Raw genomic sequence first — 13,055 nt, forward strand, 5'->3', positions numbered from 1 at the left:
GAAATTAAATCACAATATAGCAAAACTTATGAGACACAATAAAAGCCGTGCTAAGTTTGAAATTTGTAGCTACAAATGTTTACATTAAAAAACAAGAAAGATCAATAAATCAACAACCTAACTTTACAACTTAAGGAAGTATAAAGAGAAGAACAAACAACCCAATGCTAGCAAGAAGTAAGGAAATAACTATTAAAGCAGCAATAAATGAAACTGAGAATAGAAAAACAATAGAGAAGGCTGGGCGCAGTGGTTCATGTCTATAATCCCAGCGCCCTGGGAGGCCAAGGCAGGCAGATCACTTGAGCTCAGGAGTCCAAGACCAGCATGAGCAACATGGCGAAGCCCACCTCTACCAAAAATACAAAAAATTCTCTGGGCAGGGTGGTGTGTGTAGTTGTAGTCCCAGCCACTCAGAGGCTAAGATGGGAGGATTCCTTGAGCCTAGGAAGCAGAAATCGCAGTGAGCCTAGATCATGCCACTGCACTGCAGCCTGGGTGACAGAGCAAGACCTTGTCTAAAAAAAAACAAAAACAAACAAACGAAAGAAAAAGAAAAATAGAGAAAAACCAGCAAAACCAAAAGTTAGTTTTTTGAAATGATCAACAAAATTAAACCTTTAGCTAGATGGACTAATAAAAAAGAAAGAAAGAAGCCTCAAATTACTGAAATCAGAAATGAAAGTGGGAACATTTATTTCCGATTCTATGGAAATAAAAAGGATTCTAAGAGAGTACTGTGGACAAATGTACACCAACAAATTGGATAGCTTAGATGAAATAGACATATTCATAAAACCTACCAAGACTAAATCAAGAAGAAATTGAAAATCTGAATAAACCTATAACTAGTAAGGGGATTGACTCAGTAATCCAAAACCTTCCACCAAAAAAATGCTCTAGACTTGATGGATTCACTGGTGAAACCTATCAAATATCTAAAGAACTAACACCCATCTTTTCAAACGTTTTTAAAAATTGAAAAGGAGGGGTTGAGAACAGTGGTTCATACCTATAATCTCAGCACTTTGGGAGGCTGAGACAGGCAGATCGCTTGAGAGTTTGAGACCAGCCTGGGAAACATAGCAAGACCTTGTCTCTAAAAGAAATACAAAAATTAGTTGGGCATCATGGTGCACACCTGTGATCCCAGCTACTCTAGAGGCTGAAGTGAGAGAATAACTTGAGCCCAGGAGGTTGAGGCTGCAGTTAGCCATGATCATGCTACTGCACTCCAGCCTGGGCAACAGAGCAAGATCCTATCTGGAAAAAAGTAAAGGAGAAAACACTTCCTAATTCATTCTACCAGCCCAGTATTACCCTGAAGGCAATGCCAAACAGACATGCCAAGAAAACAATAGACCAATATCCCTTAAGAACACTGATGCAAAAACCTCAACAAAATGTTGGCAAACCAAATTCAGCAGCATGTTAAAAGGATTACACACATGACCAAGTGAGATTTATTCCTGGAATACAAGGATGATTCAACATACAAAAAATGATCACTATAATGTACCACATTAACAGACAAAAAGGAAAAAATGATAATCTCGATGCAGCAAATCATTTGTCAAAAATTCAATACCATTTCATGATAAAAACACTCAACAAATTAGGAATACAATTCTAGATGTTCAACAACAGATGAATGGATAAAGAAAATGTGGTATGCATACACAATGTAATAGTCTTTAGCTATTTCAAAAAGAATGAAACTGCTCCAACCCAGGAAGCTGAGGTTGCAGTGAGCCAAGATTGCACCACTGCACTCCAGCCTGGGCAACAGAGTGAGACTCTGTCTCAAAAAAAAAAATTGATTCCTAGGTATTTTATATTATTTGTAGCTATTATAAATGGGATTGCTTTCTTGATTTCTTTTTCAGATAGTTTGCTGTTGATGTATGTAAATGCTACTAATTTTTGTACATTGATTTTGCAACTTTACTGAATTCATTTATCAGCTCTAACGGTTTTTTTTTTTGTGTGTGGAATCTATAGCTTTTTCTAAGTATGAAATTATGTGATTTGTGAACAGAGCTAATTTGATTTCTTTTTGATTTCCAATTTGGATGCTCTTTATTTCTTTCACTTGACTGCTTGCTCTGGCCAGTACTTCCAAGATTATGTTAAATAAAAGGTTGAGAGTGGGCATTCTCATCATGTTCCACATCTTAGAGAAAGGGCTTTCCATTTTTCCTTATTCAGTATGATGTTAGCTGACAGTTTGTCAGATATGGCCTGTATTATTTTAAGATATGTTCCTTCTCGACTCAATTTGTTGAGAGTTTTTATCATAAAGGGATGTTGAATTTTATTGAATGCTTTTTCAACTTCTATTCAAATGGTCATATGGTTCTATTAATGTGATGTATCACATTTATTGATTTGCAAATGTTGAACCATCCTTACATCTCTAGGATGAATCCCACTTGGTCATGGCAAATGGTCTTTTTAATGTGTTACTGAATTCAGTTTGCTACCATTTTATTGAGGGGTTTTGCATCTACTTTTATCAGTAATAGCAGCCTGTTGTTTCTTTTCTTGTCATATCCTTGCCTAGTTTTGCTATCAGGGTAATGACAGGCTTATGGAACAAGTTTGGAAGTATTCCCTCTTCTTCAGTTTTTTTGAAGAGTTCGCATGGAATTCGTATTAGTTCTTCTTTAAATGTTTGGTAGAGTTCAGCAGTGAAGCTATCGTGTCCTAGGCTTTTCTTGATGGAAGACTCTTTGTTACAGCTTCAGTTTCATTAGTCATTATTGGCTTGTTCAGGTTTTCTGTTTTCTTCATGGTTCAGCCTTGATAGGTGTATATGTTCAGGAATTTATCCATTTCTTCTAGGTTTTCTAATTTGTAGGCACATAGTTGTTTGTAATGTCTCTAATGATTCTTTGAACTTCTGTAGTCTCACTTGATGTCTCCTTTTCAGTTTCTGATCTTGTTTATTTGGATTTTTTCTCTTTTTTCTTAGTCTAGTTAAATGTTTGTTGATTTTATTTTTTTCAAAAGAACCAACTTTTTGTTTTATTGATCTTCTGTGTTATTTTAAATCTCAATTTCATTTACTTCTGCTCTAATCTTTGTTATTTATTTCCTTCTACTAATTTAGGGTTTGGTTTGTTCTTGCTTTTCTAGTTTCTTGAGGTACATCACTAGGTTATTTATTTGAGGTCTTTCTACTGTTTTGATATGACTGTTTATTGCTATAAGCTTCTTTCTTACTATTGCCTTTGCTGCCTCCCACAAATTCTGGTATATTTCCTTTTCATTTGTTTCAAGAGACTTTTTACATTTCTTTCTTAATTTATTCATTGACCCATTCATTATTCAGGAGCATGTTGCTTAGTTTCTATGTATTTGTGTAGTTTCTGAGGTTCTTCTTGTTATTGATTTCTAGTTTTATTCCACTGTAGCCAGAAAAGATACTTGATATTATTTCTTCTTTTCTGAATTTGTTGAGACTTGTTTTATAGCCTAAGACATGGTCTACTCTGGAGAATATTTCATATGCTGATGAAAAGAATGTGTATTCCACAGCAGTTGGGTGAAATAGTCTGTAAATATTAGTTAGGTCTACTTTGTCTAGTGTGCAGTCAGAATGTTTGTTTGTTGATGTTTTGTCTGGATGTTCGTGTATTACTGAGAGTGGAATGTTGACATTCCTACTATTGTTATATTGTAGTCTATCTCTCCCTTTAGATCAGTTTATGTTTGATTTATATATTTGGCAGCTCTAGTAGTTACTGTATAGATATTTATAATTGTTGTATCATCTTGCTGAATTGACCCCTTTATCATCATATAGTGACCTTGTCTCTTTTTATAGTCTTTGACTTGTAGTCTATTTTATCTGCTATAAGCATACCTACTTCTCCTCTATTTTGGTTTCCAGTTGCATAGAATATCTTATTTTCACTCAACACACTTCCAGTCTATGTGTATCTTAAAAAAAAAAAAAAAGGATCATTCTGTCTTCTAAGCTGGAGTGCAGTGGTACGATCATAGCTCAGAGCAGCCTCAATATCCTGGGCTCTATGTGTGTCTTTATAGGTGAAATGGGCTTCTTTTTGTAGGCAGCATATAGTTGGGTATTGTTTCTTTATCCATTTAGCCATTCTATGCCTTTTAATTGGAGAATATAATCCATTTATATTCAGTGTTATTTTGATAAATAAGAACTTACTACACCATTTTGTTGCTTGTTTTTTGGTTGTTTTGTAACTCCTCTTTTCCTTTCTCTCTTTCTTACTGTCTTCCTTTGTGGTTAAGTGATTTTTCTGTGGTAGTATGTTTTAATTAATTGCTTTTTATTTTCAGTAAATCTATTATAGGTTTTTGCATTGTGGTTACTATGAGGCTTACAGAAAACATCTTGTAAATATAACAAGTCATTTTACAGAGGTGGCAACTTATCACAGTTCTAGATCACAAAAAAAATGATAGAAACAAAAACTGAAAAAATCTCTACACTTGAAATCCATGCTCCCCCCACATTTGGTCTTTTTATTGTCTCAATTTACATACTTGTATACTGCCTATCTCTTAATAGACTGCTGTAGCTATTATTGTTTTTGATAGATTTGCCCTTTAGGTTTCATACTAGAGTTATGCATGGATTGCACACCACATTTACAATGTTAGAGTATTCTGGGTTTGTCCGTGTATTTAATTTTACCAGTGGATTTTATACTTTCAAATGTTTTCTTTTTGCATGTTAGTGGGGTGTTTTTTTCCTTCTGGTTGAAGATCTGTCTTTAGCATTTCTTGTAAGATGAGTCTGGTGGTGGTGAATTCTCTCAGTTTTGTTTGAGAAGGATTCTATCTCTCCTTAATATTTGAAGGACAACTTTGCTGGATACAGTATTCTTGGATAGCAGGGTTGTTTTATTTTGTTTTGTTTTGTTTTCCAGCACTTTGAAAATGTCATCCTACTCCCTCCTGGCCAGTGTGGTTTTCATTGAACAGTCTATTGCCAGACAAATTGGTGCTCGTTTATATGTTATTTGCTATTATCTTGCTGCTTTTAGGATTCTTTCTTTATCTTAGACTTTTGAGAGAAAATTATTATATGCCTTGGGGTGCTCTTATTTGGATAGAATCTATATGGTGTTCTCTGACCTTCTGACACTGGATATTTATATCTTTCTCAAATTTTGGAAGGTTTTCTGTTATTATTTCTTTGAATAGGGTTTCTGCCCCTTGCTCTTGCATATATCCCTCTTGAATACCAGTAATTCTTAGATTTGGTGTTTAGAGGTAATTTTCTATATCTTGTAAACAATCTTCATTCCTTTTCATTCTTCTTTTTTCTCCTATGGCTATATTTTCAATTAACCTGTCTTCAAGCTCACTAATTATTTCCTCTACTTAATCCATTCTCCTGTTATGCACTGCTAATGCATTTTTCCATTTGGCAAATGTATTTCTCAGTTCCAAGATTTCTGTTTGTTTGATTTTTTTTTTTAATCATTTCAATCTCTTTGTTAGATTTTCTCAGCTGGGCACGGTGGCTCATGCCTGTAATCTCAGCACTTTGGGAGGCCAAGACAGGTGGCTTGTCTGAGGTCAGGAGTTCAAGGCCAGCCTGACCAAAATGGTGAAACCCCGTCTGTATTTAAAAAAAAAATTAGCTGGGCATGGTGGCAGGTGCATGTAATCCTAGCTACTTGGGAGGCTGAAGGAGAAGAATCGCTTGAACCTGGGAGGCATATTTTGCAGTAAGCCAAGATCGCAACCATTGCACTCCAGCCTGGACAACAAGATCAAAACTCCTCAAAAAAAAAAAAAATTCTCACAAATTTCTGAATTGATTTTATGTGTTATCTTGGAGAGCAATGAGTTTTCTTAAAACTGCTATTTTAAGCTATTGGTCAAAGGGCTCATGTACTACTGTCCCATTAGAGTTAGTCTCTTGTTCCTTGCTTTATCCATTACAGGAGGTCATGGTTCCCTGTTTGCTATTGTTTCTTGTGGATGTCTCCTTTGTCTTTGCATTGAAGGATCAGTTATTTATTCCAGTCTTCTAAGTTAGAAGGGTTTGGAGAGCTCAGAAGAAGATAGGAAGATGAGGGAAAATTTGGAACTTTTTAGATACTGGTTAAATGGTTGTGACCAAAATACTGATAGAGATATATCCAGTGAAGGCCAGGCTGAGGAGGTCTCAGATGGAAATGTGTAAGTTATTGAGAACTGGATTAAAGTCATTTGTGTTATCCCCTAGCATAGAACTTGGCTGCATTGTTTTCATGTCCTCAGAATCTGTGGATGTTTGAACATAAGAGTGATGACCTAGGGTATCATATGGAAGACATTTTTAAGCAGCAAAGCATTCAAGAAGTGGCATGTAGCCAGGCATGGCAGCTCAAACCTGCAATCCCAGCACTTTGGGAGGCCAAAGCTGAAGGATTGCTTGAGCCCAGGAGTTCAGCCTGGGTAAATAGTGAGACCTCCATCTCTACAAAAGATTTAAAAACTAGCCAGACATGGCAGTGCATTCCTGTGGTCCCAGCCACTCAGGAGACTGAGACAGGAGAATCACTTGAGCCTGGGAGGTCAAGGCTGAAGTAAGCCCTGATCATTCTACTGCTCTCCAGACTGGGTGACAGAGAAAGACCCTGTCTCAAAAAAAAATTATTTTTAGGAAAAAATAAATATAGGAGTGATGTGGCCGCTTCTAACAGTCTACAATCAGATGCAGGAATAAAGAAATGACTGAAAGTTGGAACTTATATTTCAAAGGGGAGCAGAGCATAGAATTTTGGAAAATTTGCAACCTGGCCCTGTGGCAGAGAAAGAAAAATAATTTTCAGGGAAAAAATACCAGCAGGCTGTAGAACAACCACTTGCTAGACAGAGTGGCACAACTAAAAGGGAGCCAAGTGCTGATATCAAAGACCAGGGAAAAGGCTGTGGAGGTATTTCAGAAACCTTGGAGACAGCCCCTCCCATTATAGACCCAGAGGCGTTGGAGGGAAGAATGGTTTTAGGGGCCAGGCCCAGAATGCAGCTGCCCTCCTCAGCCTCAGGAGGCTGCCCCCCACATTCCAGCCACTTCAGCTCTAGCCTCAACTCAGAGGAGCCCAGGTACAGCTTGGGCTACCACTCCAGAGAGTGCAAGCTGCAAGCCTTGCTGGCTTCCATGTGGTGTTAAGCCTGCAGGCTCACAGAGTGCAAAAGTAAAGGAAGCTGCCAGCTTCCTGCTTGATTTCAAAGGATGTATCAGAAAGCCTGAGTGTCCAGGCAAAAGCCTCTTGCAGGGGTAGAACCCTTATGGAGAACCTCTACTAGGGCAGCACCAAGGGGAAAGGTAGGGTTGGAGCCCTGCATAAGAGTCCCTACCAGGGAACTGGCTAGTGGAGCTGTGGGAAGGGGTCTACTGCCCTGCAGACCCCAGGATGGTAGAGCCATGGGCAGCTTGCATCCTGAGTCTGGGAAAGCCACAGGCACTCAACCTCAACCTGTGAGAGCAGACACAGAGGCTGCACCTTGCGAAGCCACAGAGGCAAGGCTGCTTGAGGCCTTGGGAGTCCACCCCTTGCACCAGTGTGTTCTGGATACAGGACATGAAGTTAAGGATTATTTGGGAGCTTTGAGGTTTAATGTCTGCCCTATTGAGTTTCAGATATGCATGGAGCCTTTAGTCTCTTTTGACAAATTTCTCCCTTTTGGAATGACAATGTTTACCCAATGCCTGTACTGCCATTTTATCTTGGGAGTAAATAACTATTTGATTGTATGGGCAGAGAGATGGAAGGAGATGAGACTCAGATGAGAAAGGACTTTGGACTTGAAGCTGGAATGAGTTAAGACTTTTGGAGACTACTGGCAGGGAATGATTGTATTTTGCAATGTGAGAAGGACATGATATTTAGGGGGCCTGGGGTGGAATAATATGGCTTGGATGTCTGTTTCATCCAAATCTCATGTGGAAATGTAATCCCCAGTGTTGGAGGTGGGCCTGGTGGGAGGTCGCACCACTGGGTGGGGTGGCTTAGTGCCGTCTCCTTGGAGATAAGTGAGTTCTTGCTCTGAGTTCATGAGAGAGCTGGTTGTTCGAAAGTGTGTGACACCTCCGCCCTCTCTCTCTTGCTCCACTTTCACCATGTAACATGCCTGCTGCCCCTTCACCTTCCACCATGGTTGAAAGCTTCCTGAGGCCTCACCAGAAGCTGAGCAGATGCCAGTGCCATGCTTCCTGTACGGCCTGCAGAGCAGTGAACCAGTTAAACTGCTTTCCTTTACAAATTGCCCAGGCTCAGGGATTCCTTTATAGCAATGCAAGAACAGATGAACACACTAATTAGGGACACGCAAATCAAAACTATAATGAGATACCACTCATACACATTAAGATGGTCACTATTAAAAAAACAGAAAATAACAAGTGTTGCTGAAAATGTGGAGAAATTGGAACCTTTGTGCAATGTTGGTGGGAATGCAAAATGATGTGTCTACTGTTTCTCAAAAAATTAAAAATAGAATTATTATATGATCCAGCAACTTCGTTTCTGGGTATATACCCAAAAGAATTGAAAGAAGGGTCTCAGATATTTGTACACCATGTTGATAGCATCATTATTCACAATAGCTAAAATGTGAAGGCACCCTGAGTGTCCATCAATGAATGAATGGAGAAGCATAATGTGGTATATACATGTAATAGAATATTATTTAGCCTTAAAAAAACCCTCTGACATATGCCGCAACATGAATGAGCCTTGAAGACATTTTGCTACGTGAAATAGGCCAGTCACAGAAGGACAAATGATATATGAGTCCACTTACATGAAGTACCTGCAGTAGTCAAAACCATGGAGACAGAAAGTAGAATGTTGGTTTCCAAGGCTAGGACAGGGAGGCATGGGGAATTACTGTTTAGGGAGTATAGCATTTGTTTTACGAGATAAAAAGTGTTATAGAGACAGATGGTGGTGACTGGTTGCCCGACATTATGAATGCCCTTAATACCACTAACTATACACTTAAATGGTTAAGATGAGGCTGGGCATGATGGCCTCAACTTAACCTATGATCCCAACACTTTGAGAGGCTGAGGCATGAGGATCAGTTGAGCTGGGAGTTCAAGACCAGCCTGGGCAACACAGGGAGACCCTGCATCTACAAAAATAAAAATAAAAATAATTAGCCACAATACACTGTGTCTACCATAATAAATTGTGGTAGTGTGCAGCTGTGTCCCAGCTGCTCAGCTATTTGGGAGGCTGGGCAGGAGGATTGCTTGAGCCCTGGAGGTCGAGGCTGCAGTGAGTCATGATTGTCCCACTGCACTCCAGCCTGGGCAACAGAGTGAGATCCTGTTTAAAAAAAAATGGTTAAGTTAGTAAATGTTATGTTATGTGTATATTACCACAATTTTTAAAATGGAAAAAATAAGATCATCAGTATTATTAGTCATCAGGGAACTGTAAAATAAAACCACAATGAAATATCCTGTACACCCACAGGAATAGCTAAAATTAAAATACCTGACAAAATGGGAACTTTCACACATTGTTGGTGTTACAGACTGATTGTGTCCCTCCAGATCTCAGATGTCGGAACCTCCAGTGTGGCTGTATTTGGTGATAGGACCATTAAGATTAAGATTAAGGTTAAATACAGTCATAAAGGCTGGTGGGCCCTGATTCAACAGGATTAATGTCCTTATAAGAAAAGGCACTGAAGAGCACGCTCTCTCTCTCTCTCTTTCTGTCTCTCTGTCTCTGTCTCTCTCTCTCCCTCTCCCTCTTTTTCCTCTCCCTCCTCTCCCCCTCTCTCTCTGTCTCCCTCCCTGCACTCACACACTAAAAAAAGATCATGTAAGCATGCAGCAAGATGGCAGCGACCTTCTTGGCTGGAAGAAAGCCCTCACCCTGGCACCCTGACCTGGGGCTTCCTGCCTCCAGAACTGTGAGAAAGTAAATGTTGTTTGAGCCATCCTGCCTATGGTATTTTGTTATGGCAGCTTGAGCTCATTAATACAGTGGGTAAAAGCATAAAGTAGCACAGCCACTCTGTAATAGGGCTGGTGGTTTCTTATAAAACTAAACATAACCTACCCTATGACCTAGCAACTCCACTTCTAGGTATTTATCCAAGAGAAATGTAAATGTATGATCACAAAAAGACATACAGGAATTTTCCTAGCAGCCTAATTTGCAATAACCAAAAATCAGAAACAGCGTAGTAGATGAACAAACTGCAATGCACCTATACAACGGAATACCACACAGCAATACAAAGGGCCAGATGACTGATACACACAGTGACACAGCTCTGTCTAAAAGCATTATGCTGCATAAATGAAGGGTTGCACAAGAGTACCTATCATATGATTCCATGGATACGGAGTTCTAAAACTGGCCAAGTAATTTATGTTGCGGAAAATAAGTCAAAACAACTGCTGCCTCTAGGAACTGGAGCAGGGATCGATTAGGAAGAGGTACGAGGAAACTTTCTGGGTGGCTGGTTAGGCTTTATATCTTGACTGGAGTCCAAGTTTACATTGGTAGATGTGCACTTGTTAAAACTCAGAGGTACAGTTCATATACATATTTCATTGTATATATTTTACCTCAAAGAGAATGTAATAAATATTGAATCCTGGGCAGTAACTTGCATATGGAACTATGTCAGGGACATGTACCGACTGGTTCCCATCCCTCTCTAGGCTTCTCTCTGCTGCTGCGTCTGTGACACCAGCATGGTTTACTCCCATGAGTTACGGCTGAGATGGCTGCGAGCTGTGCTTCTTAAACTCCCCCATGCAAACAAATCACCTGAACAGCTTGAAAAGATGCAGATTCTGAGTGGGTAGACCTGGGCAGGGGCCTGAGATTCTGCACTTCTAACAAGTGCCCAGGTGCTGCTGCTGCTGCTGGTAAGTCTTCAGACCACACTTTGAGTAGCAAGGACTTAGAATCTCACCCTTCTACCTCTTCACCTTTGTTCTCACGAGCTCTTTCTTCTCCAGCTTGGTTTGCTTTCCCCATACCGTGCACTTGACTTGGCTGTGCCCATCCATATCCCACCTTTTCTTATCCCTCCTTTTCCAGTAGATGACAACTGATATTAATGATCATGATGAGTAACAACAATAACAATCCCTCGTGAGGCCTTACTACTGCCAGGGACTACGCTGCATGCTCCACAAGCATTACTGTGCTTAATCCTCTTAACAGCCCTCTGTGGTCAATACTAGTATTGCTCCCGATTTACAGATGAAGAAACCTTAGGGAGGTTAAGTATTTGCCCAAGGTCGCAGAGGCTTAGCCATCTGGGTGCTTCCCTTTGCTCCAGTTGCTGACAATCTTGTGGTAACTGTGTGTGTGTGTGTGTGTGTGTGTGTGTGCGCGCGCGCGCGTGTGCGCGGGCACGCACTTGTACACTGGCATGTTTTCACCTTCCACCGAGATGACACTGTTCTACAGGGTAGAGACCAAATAATTCTCTTTATCTCTTCCCTTTCTGTCTCCTTTCTTCTTTCTCTCTCTCTTTCTCTTCCCAATTATAGCCTTTGCCAAAGCAAGGCCTCTTCTTCAAAATAGGACACACCCCTCCCAGCCTCATCTGTGACCACGGCACGGGGCGCCACTCTCCTCTCCCACAGGCTCAGGGCATCCCCCATCTCGGAACTCCCTGCTCTTGCCCCGTGACCCCCAGCGGCCGCTGTCTCCCCCTGCCCTGGTTCAGCTTATCCCTACTCCGATGGCTCCTTCCAGTCTAGTCTCCCCATCCCAGGGCGTCTGGAACCTGGGCAGTGGCCTGGCCCCCTTGACTTGGAGGAGACCCCTGAAAGCTGCCCATCTCCCACCCCAAACACACCTTCAACAACCCCCTTAGATCCTGGTGGCTGCTATTCCCCCCTTGCGCTGCAGGCTCTGTAGGTCAGGGACCAGGCCCGTCTTGTCACGGCTGTGTCACCAGGGCCTGGCATTTAGCCACAGTAGGTAGGCGAGGGAGGGGGTCTCCCAGCCTGGCCTGGGCTGGGCGAAGCATCTTCAGCACACCCAAGTGATCTTGCACCTATTCGGTCTCTCTGCTACCCTCCAGCGTAAGCCCGGAAGCCCTCAGGCTCAGGCTGTCCTCAGACCTAGGATATTGCCCACCCCAAGCCCCAAATCCTACGCTGCAGTTCCCAGCCCTTCCTTCTCCAGCACCCCTTCCTCTTCCCACAGGCTGCTCCGTGGTTTCTCTCTGCCCTCCCCAAGACTGCTCTTGGGAGGGCATGTTACTTTCCCAGACAAGCTCAGAGATGCAATTTCTCCTCCTAAGAGGTTAGGCTAATTGCTCTTCCCAGAAGAAAATCCTCGGAGGTTTTCCTTGTGGTGGACTGGAAGGTTTGAAAATTATATGTTCAGAGCAACATCAGGTTACTATATTAAATCCAGTTTCACGGATCGCGGCCACGGGGAGCACAAGCGCCACCTGCTGGCCCACCGCGGAATTCCAAGAGAGGACGAGACCCGAACACAACGGGCTCAGGACGCGCGGTCCCCGGTCACTGTCCAAGTGTACCGTCCTCCATTTTGCTTTGGTTTTTCTCATTGTTGGAGTATTTTTTTTATTGATACATTATAGATGTACATATATTGGGGGTACATGTGTTTTTTTAAGAATTTAATTCGTTTTTTATTCTCCCCCCCCCGCCCCTGCCCCTCCCCGACCTCTCTTCTTTTGGGGCAGGATCTCCCTCTGTGGCCCAAGCTGGTCTCAAACTCCCAGCCTCAAGCTCTTCTTCCACTTCCGCCTCCCACAGTGCTGGGATCACAGGCGTGAGCCCCACGCCCAGCCTCAGGTGATATTTTTATTGCATGTATACAACATGTAAAGGGAAAATCAGGGCCATTAGAATACACATCACCCCAACCATTTATCTTATAATGTTGGGAACATTATAAGTCTTCTAGCTATTTTGAAATATGCAATAAGTTATTGTTAATTATAATTCCCCTGCAGTATTATCAGCTACTAGATATTCCCTCTGTGTAGCTGTATGTTTGTACCCATTAGCCAAATTGTCTCATCTCCCCCAGCCCCCCTTCCCAGCCTCT

The 13,055-nt window shown here is 41.4% G+C and overlaps 1 long non-coding RNA gene across 1 annotated transcript in view; it reads left to right on the top strand.

The window, feature by feature from the left end:
- Positions 1 to 12,762, top strand: part of LOC108283296 — a 23,641-nt gene extending 10,879 nt beyond the window's left edge. Inside the window, exon 3 of the long non-coding RNA XR_005195868.1 lies at positions 12,180 to 12,762. This is a non-coding gene — a long non-coding RNA (uncharacterized LOC108283296). The remainder of the gene's footprint in view (positions 1 to 12,179) is intronic.
- The last annotated feature ends 293 nt before the right edge of the window (positions 12,763 to 13,055 follow it).

This window comes from Cebus imitator, unplaced genomic scaffold (assembly GCF_001604975.1).
Source record: "Cebus imitator isolate Cc_AM_T3 unplaced genomic scaffold, Cebus_imitator-1.0 Scaffold13, whole genome shotgun sequence".
NCBI classification, from domain to species: domain Eukaryota; kingdom Metazoa; phylum Chordata; class Mammalia; order Primates; family Cebidae; genus Cebus; species Cebus imitator.